Below are 19,081 nucleotides of genomic sequence, written 5' to 3' on the forward strand. Positions count from 1 at the left end.
CACAGGATGGCATGTCATTGATGAAGATAACAAAAAGTAAGGGCCCTAGGATAGAGCCCTGTGGGACACCGGATGTGACTGGTAATAAGTCAGAATGAGCACCATTGATGACCACTCTCTGCAATCTGCCCTCCAAATAATTGTTGAACCAGGCAAGGAGTGAGCCACCGATGCCTGCATACCTGAGCTTCTCAATAAGCTTGGAATGGTTGACCGAGTCAAATGCCTTTGAGAAGTCCAGGTACACAACATCGGTGTCACACACCCTGTCATAGATAGAACCAAGATTATGGGTAAAATCAACCAGTTGTGTAACACAAGACCGATTTGGCATAAAGCCATGTTGCCCATCGGAAATAATTGGCTGTAAAAAGGGCAATATTTTCTTGTGGATGCAGCGTTCAAGAACTTTGGAAAAATCTATTGGGGTAGCATAGTAAAAGTATACATTTTTTGACAGCTCTACCTCTATGGAGCTTAAATATAATGTTCTTTTTGATGTGGGGTGCAAGAAAAAAACAAAATGTTCAAACAAAGTCTCACATTCTACTTGCAATTTCTCCCTAACCATTAACCCCCATAAAAAAAAAAGACAAGAATATGTTTACTTTTCCTATGGTAGCATACACAGTTACTGAAATAATTAATTTCAAATGAAAATTGGTGCATTTCTGGCGAATGAAAAAGTGAGCTTTTCATGTCACGCGAAAATCTACCAGTTCAAAACACGTGTCCGTCTTTGTTTGACAGAGCATGCCACCACAAAAAATGCTGAAAGGGGGGGTCTTAACTGCCCTACATACTCGTTACCTGCTTACCTTTAAAGTGGTAGTGACCCTCCCCGAAAAAAAATAAAGCAATAATTAATTGCCTTCTGTGTCTTCCTTTTAAACATGAAAACATCCAGGTTTTGGTCAAAATAGGTTACAATTGCAAACCTTTGCTCGCTAGCTCGCACTAGCCAATGACAAAATAAAACACCTTCATTTGGGGCTTAAATAGTCTGAAATTTTTCACGCGCTTCGCGAGCGCGAATAAAGTCCCAGTAAGACTGGAACAAAAATATTCTCGACCCCCACTCCCGGGGGGGGCACATCAAAATTTTTTGGTGGATATGCTCCCCCGGAATTTTGAGGTGGTGGGTCTTTGGGAGCTGACGGCGTACCGGTAAAAGGGGGTCTTTCGGAGCTGCGAACCGGGCTGTGAACAAGTAAAATGGGGTCTTTTGGAGCTGCAAAAAGTCAAAATCAAGGGTCTTTCTTGGCTTTTTGGTTGAAAATCGCCTGAAAAAACAAGAAATATGAGGAATGAGCCATTTTTGGGTCTTTTAGAGCTGAAATGATCAAAATCAAGGGTCTTTTGGAGCTTTATTTTGGTCAAATATAGGGGGTCTTTCGGAGCTGCGAAACCCAAAAGGGGGTCTTTCCGGGGAGCATACCCGTATGGTCATTTGTGTTGAGTGCCCCCCGGCCCCCACTGCTTTTAACAATCAAAAAACAAAAAGTGGGCGAACTGTATTTAACCTATGATACGCTGAAACATGTGGAGCTTTGAGATTAACACGTGGGATAAACATTGTTGAACAACTTTCCTAGACAAATGTTTCAATAATTATGTTAAACTTTCATTTGGTATATGAAAAGTTCATAATAAACACTACTGCATACGATATAGACTACAACTGTGAGCAAACACAGGCAAAATGCTTTTCTGTCATGATACTGGGTGTCCCTGAAAGAACTGTATCGTCGGGACCTGATTTTTTGGGGTACTTTAACGCATAAACCAAATGTAATTAAATAACTGGTGATGTTGAGGAACATATCAGGTATCACATAACTTTTGAATTTTGACAATTAACCGCACCATTTTTGAAACAAAAAACTGGTCATTTATAATTACTTGGAAATATCAATGCAATACTGTTTTACCACGTCTTCCCTGCATTTTTTTCTTTATCGTGTTAATGCGTTTATCAACTCAAGACATGGCATATTTGTAAATTTTACGCATGTTGGGGTGTGTTTTGGAATGTTTTCATATCAGATTGAAGCACTTTTTAGCTTGTACCTTTTTAATTACAAGGAGACTGAACTCCAAATTTGGTTGAAGTCTCTGTGGACTTTATATCCCAGCTTCATGTACAAAAGCTGTTCTTTTAACAACACCATTGATGTGACCAGTAATACCACACCCCCTAATATAGCATGTAATCCCTCTTCTTATTAATGAGATGTACCAATACTCCAATAAGCCCTGCACACCGACTTCGCCTGGTTAATAATTATGCCTACATTGTACAGCAGAGACACTAAACTCAATACCCGAGATCGATACACGTGAATGTGCTATGCACGATTTTGATATTCAGACGATAAATCTTTGGATACCGGGCTAGAAAATGATGAATATCGCCCGTATTTTTTTTTTTATTCTAAAGAAGCCATAATTTTTTGCTTGCACTTGAATATATGTGTTGATATGATATGATATTCGTTAGCTTACGTATTGAGAAAGAACCGTGTGTATTGTGATGTACCCTGTATTAATCCTATATCATGAAATAGGGGAAGTTACCTTTCTAATCATGCAATAGTTTGTTTATTATGACATCTAGGGAAAACCCCAGATGAATGCAATAACAACAACATTATTTATCAAGACTATTTATGTCAAGAGGAAATCCCTGAGACTGTAAAGAAAGAATGACATCATGGGAAAACCCCACAGGAAGCGATGTAAGGTGAAATGGCAATGTCTATTATTAGAACATTGGGAAAATCCAAGATTGGCTACAAAACATCATGTTGGTAGTAATTCTTGGCAGACCTGTATCGATATGATTATAATGTGAATGGATGTAGCTATAGCTCTCAAAAAGAGAATATTTAATGTTAACCAGTTATTCTGTATACTCAGGGAGTATTACAAAGTGTGGCCATGGAGAATTCCTACAGTGCTACAAGTTCAGCCTTTAAACGAAGAAGGTTGAAATTATGGTTATTATTTCGGAGCTACGAAAATGGACCAAAGACAGACATAGGGTCTACTGCGGATTGTGTCGGACTTTATGGAAAAGGTTACAGTTATTATCATCTGGATACGGATCTGACAGGCTGCAATAGCCTTTATCATTGAGACAGTTTGTGGTGTTGATCTGGGCTAGCTAGCTAATATGCGTACAGTCCATTTCCTTCAAAGAAAGGAAATTGCGAACCAGAATTATTTTATGTAGTCAATGCACTACTACCTGCCAATGTTGTCAGAGAAGATCTACAATACGTCAAAGAGCGTACTTGTTCCAAAAAAGGAATATATATATTCTTCTGTCGACTTGCTGAAGTCTGGTTTATGCATAGATTATCTAAATATGATGATCTATGGTTTTTGATGCAACACAACTGTCAATACAAGTGGGGACAACTGCATCACAGTCCTACTTCCTAAAGATATTGTGTGAAAGGTGGAAATAGCACCATTTTTGGAGAAAGCAGCGCAAGGAGCAAATGCCCAAAGGACTTCGCTGATTTTCGCAGCACTAGTGATTTACGTCCAGAACATTGCAAGAACTCTTTATGATCACCAAGAAGAAGAATGCTGGCTAAGTACTAAATAGTTAAAGAGTGATCATATTTGATTATTGTGTATGTGCATTTGTTGTCATTGTTGTGGCGATATATTATTTTATAGCCCGTGCCTTCTATTTTTATTTATTTATTTATTCAAAACTATGGTGTCATTCACCTCGAGTGAGATCACTCTCTCGTATCATTTCGATTAGACTATCGTTAAACGTCACAATGGTCTTTTGTAAAGAGAGGTTTTGTGCACGACACAAACTGAGAATGAATTGTAGTCTGTGGCATTCACTCAGATGGTTAACATCTCTCCATAAACTCTCCGTGTGCGTCAAGATTTGAACACAACTTCTTAGTTTAGAGCGAGTACAATTCTCGCTAATTAATACTGGATAATGGAGTTTGTTCTACTCCTAGTTCTCTTGTTAGTTTTAATATAAAGTTTCATACCGAATGAAGAAGATGTAGTAAGTAATAAATATAACTTAATTAACAGTAAATTGGGGTTGTGATTGTCTTCATGTTTGTGTGATAATACTCGTGCTTGGCTGATTCTAAAAGCCTAAATAAGTCCCTGGTTGAACCTCTGGTTCTATGAAGAACTTTATTTTAGCGCCCCTACTCAGGCCTATGATGAAGAGACGATGAACCGAATACCAATCTGAGGGACTAGTCGAGACGAGTGAACCAAGACGCATCTACCAAGCCGTGTGATTATTCCCTGGTACCTACCTCGCCGGTTAAAATATTTAGCGAGTCCTATTCCCAAAGTTCTTTATTAGAAATGGTGGAGAAAGCCAAGGCGTTTTGATATTTTTATATCAATGTTATTTTAAAGATCACACTTACAAGAGACAATTTTTACCCAATATATTAATACATCTTGTTCATCGACGGCCGAAGACGTCAGCGGAGTTTCTGAGTGATGCTACGGGCCACCCTTACCATTTTTGTTTCAAATTTTATTTTGGTAAGTTAATATGATGGTGGTAAGTTTTATTTTTGGTGGCATCAACATATATTGTGTGTTTATCTATAGTCTAGGCACGTAGTAGATAGGCCTATTTCATTTCAAAATTAGGCGAGTTGAATAATTTTGCGCTAGACATGGGCGTTGGCTGCCAATCGATACCAGCTGTGTATGTGACGGGTTTGCTTTAATGTGTAATCAATGGAGTGTACAATTGTATTCATTGAATTGAAGCTTGCTTTCTTTAGTCAGTCCTTATAAGCTTGGCTTTGTATTGTGTCTGATTGTTCATTCAGCCGTCATAAACTGTGGCGTGGCATGTATTTAAAATTCGCGCACAGTATACTCATTCAATTGAATTGGCTTTCTTTGTCAGTCAACCGGGTTCATTGATGGTCATCATTTTTGTAGTATGTACTATGATTGCTAATATGAATTATTTGGTCAGTGAATTAATGGCATGTAAATAGATAGTGGAAAACTTGTATGTATGTAGGTTATTTGCAAAACTTTGTTGATGTAAATTAATGAGTTGACTTTGAAAATATTCTAAATAATTTTGCTTTATTAAAGCGAGTCAATTTATCAACTTATTTTGATGACAAATATTGTGATGGATTTAATTTTTGTAAGCATCCATGGCTTCTGGTGATGATGAAATTAAATTAGAAGAAAAGTTGAATGATAGCTCTGAAGAAATTTCTAATACATCTGATAGTAATTCTGATGATGAAATATTAGATTTTGATTTAAACATGGCTACTAAGTACGACATGTACGATTTAAAATCAAATATTCAGGAAATCCTGAAGATGATTTAGATTCTTTTATTACCAAATTTTCAAATTATGCTGCACTTCGAGATTATACTGCGCCAAAAGCAGCATTGGCTCTGACAATTAAAATTGAGGGCAATGCTAGCGTCTTTCTTGAGTCAATACCCGAAAGCGATAAGGATACGGTTGATAAGATTAAGGCTCTTCTTAAGGAGAATTTTGAGGGCGATTCGTGGCGTTGGGGAATTGAATCAAAATTGCTGTCGCGTAAACAACTCACCAATGAAACTTTGGACGTATACGCGTCAGATGTTATGCGCTGGTGCAGACAAGTTGGTAAAACAGATTCCGAGCAAATGTCAATTTTGTCAGAGGTCTATTGCCTCCTTTGCGTGGATTTGTGTTTTCCAAAGAACCTAAGACATTCCGTAATGCCTTAGACGCGGCACGATTAGGTATCGCAGTGCAGCAAACCACTGAAAGTGACACTTCTAGTACTAAAACTATTGAGAACTCTAGTAATTCAGTGGATGAAGTAAATGTAACATTGGATTCTGTAGCAAGCATGGTTTCTAATATAAGTACTAGACTGGGGAAGTTAGAAAGTGACAAAGATAGTAAAAGGTTTCCTTTGCAAACTCAAGTCAAGATCATGTGCCCATCAATAGGTCTACCAAACGAAACATAACATGTTATAGATGTGGACGTATAGGCCATGGGTGGAGAAAATGTTATGCAAAACAGGGAATTGACGGTAAACCTTTAAACTAATGTACCCATCTGCGAGGGATCGTAAGAGAAACAAGCATGTTCAAAAACATGCAGGTGGGAGTGAGTATAGTCATAAGAATGAACATGTATTTGCCAATTGTGACAAAAAGGGAGGACATAGCCCTTTACCACCTTTTGGACAGAGTGATATGAACAATTCCGATTTATTTGTTGAAATTAATTTGTCTGATTCAAATACCATTTCGGCTTCCATAAATTGTAATCCAGTTGAATGTTTGGTTGACACAGGTGCTTCAATTAATCTAATAAACCATGATTGGTTGTATTCAAACCTGCATTCTGTTCATCATATGATACAAAAACCTCGTATTAAATCTGCTCGAGTAGCAAATGGTAGTGATTTAGAGGTAACAGGATTTATTGTGTTGGTCATATCTGTCAATGGTGTACTTTTTCCGGTGCCTTTGAATATTGCACGCAATCTTAGTTCTTGCATCATTTTAGGCAAGAAGTTTTTGAAGAAACATTGTGCCATTATTGATTGTGGTGATAGTAAGTTGAAGCTCAAAAAGCGTAGTCAGATTAGAGTGCTAGAGAAACAAGAAATTCCTCCTCACACTCAGTCTGTAGTTTGTGCAAAGATAAACAATAGGTTACCAGTACAAACCATTGGTCTCTGTCAAGGTGGTAGGCGTGTTACTGCCCTGGGAATTTTAGTTGCCAATACGGTGTCAAGTGTAATTGATCAATGTGCTCATTTAGTTGTAATGAATACAACTGATGAACCAATCATTTTGTATCCTAGGACTAAATTAGGCACTTTTACACTGATTGAATCTGAGAAAATAGTTCCATTTCCTAACTTGAAGGAAGAATTTGTCAATGAAATTCACTCATCGCCAATTGATAGTAAGGATGAGGATCCTAGGCTTCAAGAAGTACTTTCTAAAGTCTCTGTAAACACTGATCATTTGTCATCTTCAGAAATGTCAGAAATTACTAATTTGTTCAATGAATACATTGATATATTTAAAGTGGAAGGAGGTCCGCATGGAGATTATTCTGGTGTAAAACATGAAATAAAAACAAATGGACATCCACCAATTAGATCTCGACCATATAGATATACTCCACATATTCAAGCGGAAATCAAGAAACAAGTCAATGAAATGTTAGATCAAGGAATTATTAAAGAGTCAACTAGTCCATGGTGTTTTCCTGTATGTATGGTACCCAAGGCTGGTTCTCCAGGTTCTTATAGATTTGCGATAAATTTCAAGAAATTGAATGATATTTGTCCACGTGACAATTTTCCTTTGCCAAACATTAACGACGCACTAGATAGCTTAGGCGCTGCCAAACCCAAATACTTCTCAACTTTAGACCTTGCTTCAGGTTATTGGCAAATAGGCTTAGAAGAGAGTTCAAAACCTCTCACCGCTTTTGTGACACAAGATGGTCTATTTGAATTCCAAAGAATGCCATTTGGCCTTCATAACGCTCCTGCGACATTTCAACGCGCTATGCAAGAAGTTTTGAGAGGTCTTAACTGGCAGTTTTTCTATGTTATCTGGATGACGTCATCATTTTCAGTAATTCATTTTCTGAGCATTTATGTCATCTAAAACAAGTGTTTGACCGTTTTCGTCAAGCTGGTCTAAAACTACAGCCAAAGAAATGTTCATTTGGTCAGAAAGAAGTGAAATACTTAGGTCATATAGTGAGCGAAAATGGTGTTGCGACAGATCCTGACAAAGTCAAAATTGTAAAGGAGTATCCCCCACCTACCAAGGTCTCTGAGGTCAGGTCATTTTTGGGTTTTGTAGGGTACTACAGAAAAGTTGCAAGAACCACCAATTTTGGCCTATCCTAGATTTGATGGCACGGAATTCATTTTACAAACCGATGCCAGTGGCGTAGGGTTAGGATTCATTTTGGCTCAGAATCAAGATGGAAAAGAACGAGTCATATCTTATGGTGGTAGAGCTTTGCACAAAGGTGAGAAGAATTACACGACCACAGAATTAGAGGCCTTGGCAGTTGTTGAAGGAGTCAAAAATATGCCCCATATCTACAACATGGTGTAAAATTTACAGTAGTCACAGATCATTGTGCACTGAAATGGCTTTTCAGCAAGAAACAAACAATTGGTCATTTAGCTAGGTGGGCAATTAAACTTCAAGCATATACATTTGATGTAGTACATGTCAGGGGACGCAATAATGGTAACGCTGATGCACTTAGTAGGTTAAACTATGACTCTCTAAACACTTGTGTCGATTGTAACCATTGTAAGTCTGATTCACAAAATTCTGAAGAATTAAACAATGTATGGATAGGTTCAGACTTAGACAAGATTTCGGAGGACGTTTTGTCTGAGCTGCCTGATGACAATGTAGATAGTGATGTTAGAAGTGACACAAAACCTGAAGTGAATGTTGTCAAAAATATACGTTATCAATATGGTAAACGTGTTGGGAATGACAAAAGGTGGAAAACAAAGATGTACCGACTCTTCCAGCTGAAATCAATTTACAAGGGTTTAAAGAAGCACTGCTGACCGATACTTTTGCTAGTTCTATGTTGAATTTTCTAGAGCACGACAAATTGCCAGATGATGCTCTTAAAGCTAGAAATCTGTTGTTGCAGGCTGATCAATATTATGTGCATGAGGGATTATTATATCATATTTGGCATACTCCAGCAAAGAGGCACATGCCAGAAAGGAATACTTATCAGTTGTATGTTCCAATCACTTTTGTTGATACAGTTCTGAACAACTGCCATGATCACGTGTTAGCTGCACATTTTGGATTTCAAAGAACTTACAGCAAAATTCGTCAGCGGTACTTCTGGAAAGGGATGTATCGTGATGTAGATAACTGGGTTAGATCTTGCATATCCTGTTCTCAACGCAAAACGCATAGGCACAAAGTTATCGCCCCAATGCAAATCATGAAAGTACCAGGTGCTTTCCAACGCGTTAGTGTTGATATTTTAGGACCTTTACCAATTACAACCTCTGGCAACCGTTATGTTCTTTGCTTTACGGATCACTGCACCAGGTGGCCCATTTTGGTACCTTTGAAAGTAACAAATGCTTCAACAATAGCAAGAGCATTTTTCGATAATGTCATATGTGTCCACGGTTGTCCAGAAACGTTATTAAGCGATAGAGGAACAAATTTTCTGAGCAAGATCGTTTTGGAAGTGTGTCGAATCATGCGAACACAGAAATTGAATACCTCAAGTTATCACCCACAATGCAACGCGATACAAGAGCGGTACAATGCTGTAATTTTAGACACCATTTCACACTATGTAAATGAATTCCATACTGATTGGGATCAATATATCACAGCCATACAGTTTGCATATCGTACAACTCCTGCTGAAAACTCCGTTGGATTCAGTCCGTTCTTTCTTTTGTATGGTAGAGAAGCGAGACTTCCTTTAGATGTAACGCTCACGTCAGGCTGCAATTATGCAGAACAGAATCTCAGAGAGCACATTCATCATTTAATCTCTCAATTAGAAATTGTAAGGAAGATCTCACAACGTCACGCAGAGCAAAATCAAAACAAGATGAAAGAACGTTTCGATGAGAGTGCAACGGAAGTTCCTTATCAAGTTGGAGACTCAGTATGGGTATATATTCCTGCATTGCAGCAAGAACTTTCACGCAAACTTCAGAAATTCTGGTCGGGTCCATACCTGCTTGTTGAACAAACAGGTCCAGTCAATTTCCGTGTACGTAATCTAGAAAACAACAAATTGATTACTACACCAATTCACGTCAATCGTATGAAATTTGCATATGATAGGTATGTCCGACCAAGCAATGATACTGAACCAACCGATTTAGAACAAAGAGATCCAATTCCAGGACTTGTTCTAGACGATTGTCCTGAGGACTCTTTTCTTCCTCTTTGGCCACACAAGAATCTGAGAAAACAATGGTTCCAATTATCCTAGGTCTGCCACCAGTTCAGGATAAACTCCTGAATATGTGATTGAGCATATTATCAGAGGACGCTATAGAAATGGGCGTCTAGAATATCTCATAAAGTGGCGAGATTTTCCAAAATCAAGAAACACTTGGGAACCAGAGACAAACTTGAACGCAGCTGCTCTTGAGTCTCTGAAGACCAACCCTGTCAAAATTACTGGTAAACTGTAAAGGCCAGACTATGGAATCAGTATCATTGTTAGATCAGTTGTAAGCAACTCGATCAAAAGGCTGTATGAAAAATGATGTCTTGACAAATGTGAAATTAGGCATAATATTATAATTATTATGTGATTTGTAATTATCAAAGAATACTTCTAAAGATTTGTGTGCATTTACAAATTTATGAATGACTAATATAAAAGTCAAGGACGTCAAAATGAAAACAAATATATTTGGCATTTGATAAATGTAGAAAGTTATATGTTGAATTGATTTTGAATTGTAATTTGAAAGTTTGTCACAATTGTACTATTTGTAATTGTGTGGAATTGGGATTATCACAAAATAATGTATTTTGATTTATAATGACAATGAACCCGAATGTATATTTGGTTGGCGCGTATGTTGTGGATTTGTACAATATTGGAACAAATTGTTTGTAGGTAATTAAGTAATGAAACATTTAAGAAATTAAGAAATGTAGAATTGTAATGTTGATGCCACCATCATTTTATTTTGATTCAATTAAAGTAAGGTATATTATTGTATTTCGCGAAATGTACTACAGCGTGTTACAATGTATTGCGATATTGAAGGAAATCAGTTAGAGAAAATCCTCAAAAGAAACATTCCCATCTCGATGTAATCATTTTGGAACCCCGGAGAAGAGTTTTGCCTAAGTACGTGAAAGGGTATGTAAGGGATGTTTGTGTAATGTAAATAAAATTTAGTCATTGATTTTTCCGTGAAACCGAAATTACCTGAAAATAAGGCCTTTAACAATTGTAAATTTTCGGGTCAATTCGGTATCAGGAGTTCCACAGATGCTGATACGACGATGCATTGATGAATTACATTTCGTAACAAGGAATCATCACACAACGAGGATACACTAACGAGGATAAGAGGATTTATATCGCATGGATTTACCTTCATAAAATTTTGTTTAATAATCAATGAATTATAAAAATGTCCTGAATTGTTATCAGAGACAGTCAAATAATGATGGTATAAACATAAATGAAATTTGCAATTCAATTATGAACTGGAAAGTAGAACAAATTTGGTGTTCAATAAATTTACTTTTGTCAGGCGCCAAAACTTTTAGGGAGGGCGTATGTTGTGGCGATATATTATTTTATAGCCCGTGCCTTCTATTTTTATTTATTTATTTATTCAAAACTATGGTGTCATTCACCTCGAGTGAGATCACTCTCTCGTATCATTTCGATTAGACTATCGTTAAACGTCACAATGGTCTTTTTGTAAAGAGAGGTTTTGTGCACGACACAAACTGAGAATGAATTGTAGTCTGTGGCATTCACTCAGATGGTTAACATCTCTCCATAAACTCTCCGTGTGCGTCAAGATTTGAACACAACTTCTTAGTTTAGAGCGAGTACAATTCTCGCTAATTAATACTGGATAATGGAGTTTGTTCTACTCCTAGTTCTCTTGTTAGTTTTAATATAAAGTTTCATACCGAATGAAGAAGATGTAGTAAGTAATAAATATAACTTAATTAACAGTAAATTGGGGTTGTGATTGTCTTCATGTTTGTGTGATAATACTCGTGCTTGGCTGATTCTAAAAGCCTAAATAAGTCCCTGGTTGAACCTCTGGTTCTATGAAGAACTTTATTTTAGCGCCCCTACTCAGGCCTATGATGAAGAGACGATGAACCGAATACCAATCTGAGGGACTAGTCGAGACGAGTGAACCAAGACGCATCTACCAAGCCGTGTGATTATTCCCTGGTACCTACCTCGCCGGTTAAAATATTTAGCGAGTCCTATTCCCAAAGTTCTTTATTAGATCATATATTGTACCAATCATAACTTGCTTTCAATTAAAGACTTGCATTTTGCTAGCTTAATCAAACAGTGTATTTGTGTTGTGCATTCGTGTGAGTTCGGGTAAAGGTGATTTGGCCTTGAGTCAAGTACGACTCGTAACAGTATTGAGCTCAAAAACTGACACAAATTCTGATTCTATATGTGCCGAACTATAGCGCAGCGTAGACCAATCGTGGAGGCAGTCTAAAAGCAGATGACCTCATGGCGTATACCATGCTCACTGACACACACAGAGGTCAGTCACCAGGCTATTGTCAATAGCCTTAGTGGGATGCCCTCGGCCCATTATGCGTCTCAAAACTATTAAACAAGTCGGAACAAAATGGCCATGTGTGGCTGTGGATTCATCCTACCATGGCGATTTCTGCCATGAAGATATCGGGACGATGACACTGTGCCCTGAAAACCGTTTGGGTGGTCAGTCAAACTTCGAGTGTATAGGAATGGGCTTGTTGAGGTTTAGTAAATTTTATTTTTACAAAATTATTCTAAGTGATATTAAGTTCAAACTTGATATTTTGATTTCCATCTATATTTAGATTTTTTTAAATCCGGTTAAATTTGCATACATGTTTGTATGGTGGCCTCTGTTTTGTAAATAGCAAGAGTTTCCTAATTTTGCGGGTGCTATGACGTCATAGCAACATAATTTAAAGCACTTTGATTCTTGTTTTTTTTTGTTTTGTTTTTTTGCACTAGATGGAAGAGACCTATAGCTATCCTTTGGTAACCATTTATCTAGGGGGGTTAGTAAATAGGTTTTATTTATTTATTATTTATTTATTTGGCTTCATACACTGGTTACACTATCAAATAACAAAATTAGATAAAAGATGGATAAATATATTGCACAAAGTAAAAGTATAAAAGACATATATATATATATATACATGTGAATAAAACGCACCACGGATCCAGCACATGTAGGAGAGATACCAGTGTAGAGGATTGGGATGAACAGGTGCATATCACCTCTAAGACCATCCCACCTCAAGATCAAAAATTTAATTAAGACACCCTACAGATAGCACAGCTGCATACAGAAACCCACGTACAAATGTCAGCCGGCCGAAAATTTAACTCAAAATGAGAATGCAAAAAATTAACCACATTGCTTTTAAAAACAGAAAAAGATGAAGAGGACCTAACACTAAGGGGAAGCTGATTCCAAATTGGCACAATGCGGTTAAAACTGGACTTAAAAGCTTCCGTTTTGCAGAAGGGGATCCTAAGGCGCAAGGTGTCACATGTTGATCTTGTGTTGGGACGGTCTTGCCCAATCTCTGACTTGTAAACTTGACATACTTGTAAACATCCAGATCGTAATTGTCAGACAAGGACTTGTAAAATAAACAAATATCAAGTTGCTCTCTACGAAGCGTGAGGGGTAACATACCCAGATGGCACAACTGCTCCCGATAATCCAGATCAGGATAGTGCATGATGAACTTGGTAGCTCGCCTTTGAACACTTTCGAGACACTGAATATTGTGTCTGGATGTACCACTCCAAAGGCAGCTACCAAATTCAAGATCACTCCTGATCAATGAATTATGCAGGGCTTTGGTGATTTTTTCAGGTGCCTTAAAACCAACTGTGCGCATGATGAGACCCATTTTTATTGCACTTTTTTACCAATCTGTTAATATGGTCGTTCCAATCAAGTTTGGATGTGACATCAACACCAAGGTCTCTGACAGATTTGATTGCACTAAGTTTTGTGTTATTCATAAAATAATCAAAATTCACTAACAAACGTTTCCTTGAAACAGTATAGTCTGGTGCCGAAACCCAAAATATCGACTTAACCCAAAAGTAGCGTCCGCACAATGTATTTTTGTTGTTTCTATATCGTCAAGACCTACTGATTCAGAAACTGACTGATGCCACCTCAGCACCCTTGGGCATTTCGAGATATCCAAGATAGCCGCCAATATGGCTATCATCACATATAAATAGCCATATATCAGCTATATAAGCAGGTATGGTGATGATTTTGGCGTCTGTGAATATTTCAGCACAGACAACATCTGTGGAGTTACAGTCAAAAATGAGGGAAAACCAATATTTGATCAATAAATCAATAACTACTTGCTTTGAGTTGCTGAATTTTCAGTACAGTAGTTGTAGTCCTTGCCCCTATAATATGCATATCTTACTTGTCACCAATGTGCTATAATTTTTGAGAAAAATGCAAAAATAGGCACAAAATTGGCCAGGGGTGTAGTACCCCTTAATCATGCTGAATGGGAAGATGTAGTCACTTATTCATCAGATTTGATATCATAATCCTCATGATCACTTTGCTCAGCTACAGTTTTTGTCCATCTGACAACCATAACATATCATGTGTATTTTTGAAGGTGCTGGTTGCACAACATCTGGCAATGTCACTTGTTTGGTTCATCTTTCAGCCAACCCAACTAACATCGATCAGGTGGATCCTGTTTTAACACTGGCTCGTGATGCTAACTTGCAAATACATTTGTTTTACATTTTCAGCAAATGCCCCTGTTGTTGGTGCTTGGTGCCAAGGTTTCAACTTAGGTGTGGTTGTCACTTCCGTTTTGTAATTTTTAACAACCAAGTGCTGTAGTACCAAATAGCTCACATTGTCCCAGTTGAATGCTTGCATCGCATGCTGCATCAAAGGTGGTAACCTCTGCAATTATGTCATCCACGGTCTGCTCCATATCACCAAACTTCTAACTTATGGCCCTTTTGAAGCACTTTTGCCTTTCCAACTTCCCAACGATATGCCACAATGTCACAGCCAGGGAGGATATGAGCAACCAGAAGTTGTGGTACAATGTCTACATGCTTCTTTGCGATCGATGTATAATACTTTAATGTTTGTACGCTTGGAACTAATACCTTCCATAGAAAGGTTACAGGTAGTAATATGCCTTCCATAGAAAGGTTATGTGGGCAACATGTGTCATCACACATGACTTTGATATTCTCAATCCCTTGGTTGGCAATAATAAAGACAACCTGCTGGGTCATAGTAACATCAGCTTCGCATGGTTCGTTTTCATTATAATCACTCAGTCCTTTGGATCACAATACCCAAATTGACTTCTTGTGGGACAGTCACAACACATCAATGAGCTACAGTGTATGTTTGCTGAAGATCTTTCACACGATCCCAGAGCTGTTGACAAATGATGTCGATGATCTGAACATTGTTCTTAGTGCTATTAAGTGTGACTTGCTTTTGTAGCAGGGAGCTATGAAGGCCAAGCTGATGTTGAATAATGGCTTGTTTTTTCAGCACAATTGCTAAATGCTCGTAAAATGCTTGCCACTGCAATGCAGTATTGTATGCATCAAGATATCAGCTTGTGTACACTGTTTTGTCAAATTTCTTTCTCCTAAATATATTGCCGAAACCCAAAATATCGTCATAATCAATCCACACAATGTTTTTTTGTTGTATAGTGTGAAAACAAAAATACTGCAACACGTCGACTTGTTGCGCAGGATCTTATTCTGTCCCGCAAGAAGTCAATTCATCTAGAAGTCAATTCATCAAGAAGTCAACTCATCTAGCTGTGCATCACTTCACATGAGCTCTGACAAATCATCATAATTACGCTGTTTTACCTTGGATTACCTATTGAATTTTATATCAACATCTTCATCTTTATGTCTGGAATTTTCTGATCAACTTTATTTTATAAACTTGATCACTGTTTTGGAGAAAATATATGACATTTGATTTCATATTTTGTATTATAATTCAACTTGGACTACAACTCTACATCACTGACTGTGTTCATAGACATATTGATTATTGATTATTGATTTGCTACCTGCTGATCTGGAACTTCCTACACAATGGCCAGTTCAATGGACCTAATGAACACAACAATAGACTCTGTGAGTCATACTAGTCACTCATCACCATCTTCCATGTTCAATGCTACTGCAAGCCCAAGTTCTTTTAATGGATTTTCTTCTGAGGATTTTTCTTATGTACCTCCTGATGTCTGGGAACTTATTCCAAGGAAGTTCTCTTTGACCATTCTTGTCTACAATGAGCCTGCTTTCAAATTATTGGAAAGTGAAGTATGCAAGGCTTATGGTGAGCCTACAAATATGGCTTACAATGGATTCATCTATCGAGGTTGTGCGTCAAACGGTGGTGGAGTTACAGTAACTTTCTACAGAGCTAATGGAACAATAAGAGTTCAAGGCAATGGCTATGCTAACTGGGCTACTAAAGTCCTTCCTAAACTTGCCAGAATGATAATGGATCAGATAGGAACTAATGATAAACAATCTGATTGTAACTCAGCAGAATCAAATGAATCAACATCTCATCATCACCATACCACAGAATCCCAGTCACCTCAACTGTCATCAAGTGCGCCTGAATTTTCACTTCAAAGCCTACTTAGTTCTACACCAATCAACCCACAGAGAGTCAAATCACCTGCACCTACTACAACGTCTGATCTGAGAACCAACCTAGTTCAATCACTTATAGAAATTGCAGAACAGAAAGGTCAACTGCTCTTGAAAAACGGCATGTTACAAACCCAAATAGATGAGCTGGTACTCAAGAACTCTGAACTAACTAATCACCTGCACATGAAGGATTCTGTATTTGAGGCTGAGAGAGCTGAATTGCTGAAGCAAATTCAGGAACTAAGTCGTACACAGAAGGTTTCCGTAGGTCATGTTGAGACCCAAACAGCTAGTTACCGTGATGCTGTTGTCTGTGGTACACCTAGTGAAACATTGCATTCCCCTCAGTCAACCAGCCAAGCTACAGCTTCAGCTATCCCTAAGGCTCCTGCTCCAGCTACATGTAGGATCCCATTTTCTGCTACATGTAAATCAACACCTGTCACCACCCACAACAGATTTTCTATGCTAAGTGATGAACATGAAGTAACCCCTGGTAGTGATACATCAGTATATGTTCCTCCAGTGAAAGCAAAGGTGAAATCTTCCCGGCCAGCGCGTACTTCTCCCGGTACTTCTACACCTCAACCTCATACTGACAAAGCATCTACGAAGTCATCACAGGCTGCTCTCTCAAAGCCGAAGATTCTAATATTTGGTGACTCCATTTCCAAGAGGATAGATAGTGAACGACTTTCACGCAGTGCCAAAGTCATCAATCACAGCGAAAGTGGTCGTCATATTGAACAAGTTTGCAATGATATTTCTGTGAACAAGAGTTCTGATGCTGAATCTATCATCATACATGTTGGTACCAACAATCTTCAAAGAGACTCTATTGAAACTATAATTGACAAATATAACACCATGTGTGAGCGCGTGAAATCTGAAATGCCCAAGTGTTCGGTTGCTATTTCATCAATCATCCAAAGGACAGATAAACCTCACCTCAAACCTAAGTTGGATGCTGTGAATGATAAATTACATAATATATGTACTCAGAATAACTGGACATTCGTAGATAATACTGCAATTCAGGACTTGGGGAATGACAAACTTCATCCTAATGCACGCGGTATAAGCTTTCTTGCCAAAAACTATCAGGATTTTTGAGAAAGGCGCATCCCTCCTTTTTCGGCAGGGTCGGAAATCGTATCAACAACGAACTGTACCACAAATTCACACCCCGGTGAAAACTGCAGGTCTGCTGGGAAATGCCCCAACATGGTTAACTTTCTTAATGTCGGAGATACCGCGAAACTTCGAGTCTGTAACACAGAGGAAGTATCCTACAGCCTGAAGTCTTGCAAAGTTGATCTAAAATCAAACTCTAAAACACCTAATGATAAAGTTAATGAAAATAATATTAATGATGTTCTTGTGAATGCAAGTTTATGTACTTTTCATGATACATGTTCTCATAATTATGATATGACTCTTCTTAACACAAATTGTTCTAGTTCTGGTAATGATAAAATGTTCATAACATAACTTTAGATGCCAATTTGTCAACTACTGATGATCATAATATCACTGAAAATATTTCAAATAATGGTGATACAGATTTGAGTTCTCAATCCCATCATCCTGTCTCAACTATCACTGTTAATAACCATGCAGTTTCAAGTGCTACTAACAATTCATCTCAACAAACCACTCCATCTATTCAATCTCCATCAATAACTATTGACCATTTTACTAATACTATAATTGACAAAGGGTCTGAGCAGGCAAAGTTTACTTGTACTGATGACAAACATGTTTCTTGTCATCAAACAAATAATGTTATTCACCATGTTCCAAATAATTATTCTCGTGATGTAAAAATATACAAAATAATATTCATAACAATCATTCAAATATTAATTTGTCTAAAGCTGAGAATTTTTGTGGCACCTGTTCTCGAAAAATTATAGCGTCTCAGCCTATAGTTTCTTGTATACAATGTTCTCTTCATTTTCATATTAATTGTTTACCTACTGATTACAACTCTAGTGCCTCTTATTGGTGTAATTCTTGCTTCTTTAGAACTTGTCTATATGAACTTCCTTTTTGTGATGAACCATTTATTGATTTTAATTGTAATGTAACTAAAGGATTCAAAATTGCTCACCTCAATATTCAATGCCTGCGCTACAAAGTTGATCACTTAAGAATTCTGCTTTATCAGAATAATATTGATATTTTATGTTTGACAGAGACTTGGTTAACAAATGATGATACTGATAATGAACTAATTATTGAAGGTTACAATTTATGCAGACTTGATAGAATAGGAATGCAGCATGGTGGTATTTTATGTTATGTGAAAGATGGTGTTGTTTTTAAAGAAAAGTCTAATTTGCATGATGATAATATTGAGGCACTCTGGATCGAGATCAATTTGCCACATACAAAGCCTCTCCTTCTTGGTACAGTTTACAGAGTACCCAACTCGAAGGTAGATTACATTGACAAATTAGATCAAGTATTTCAAAACTACACCTCCTTATATGATGATGTAATAATTGTAGGTGACTTTAATTTAGACTTATGTAAAAGGTATGAAGCAAGTAAAGTAAATACTCTTGCCACTCACAGTAACA

The sequence above is a fragment of the Amphiura filiformis genome, unplaced genomic scaffold, assembly GCF_039555335.1.
Source record: "Amphiura filiformis unplaced genomic scaffold, Afil_fr2py scaffold_262, whole genome shotgun sequence".
Lineage (NCBI taxonomy): Eukaryota > Metazoa > Echinodermata > Ophiuroidea > Amphilepidida > Amphiuridae > Amphiura > Amphiura filiformis.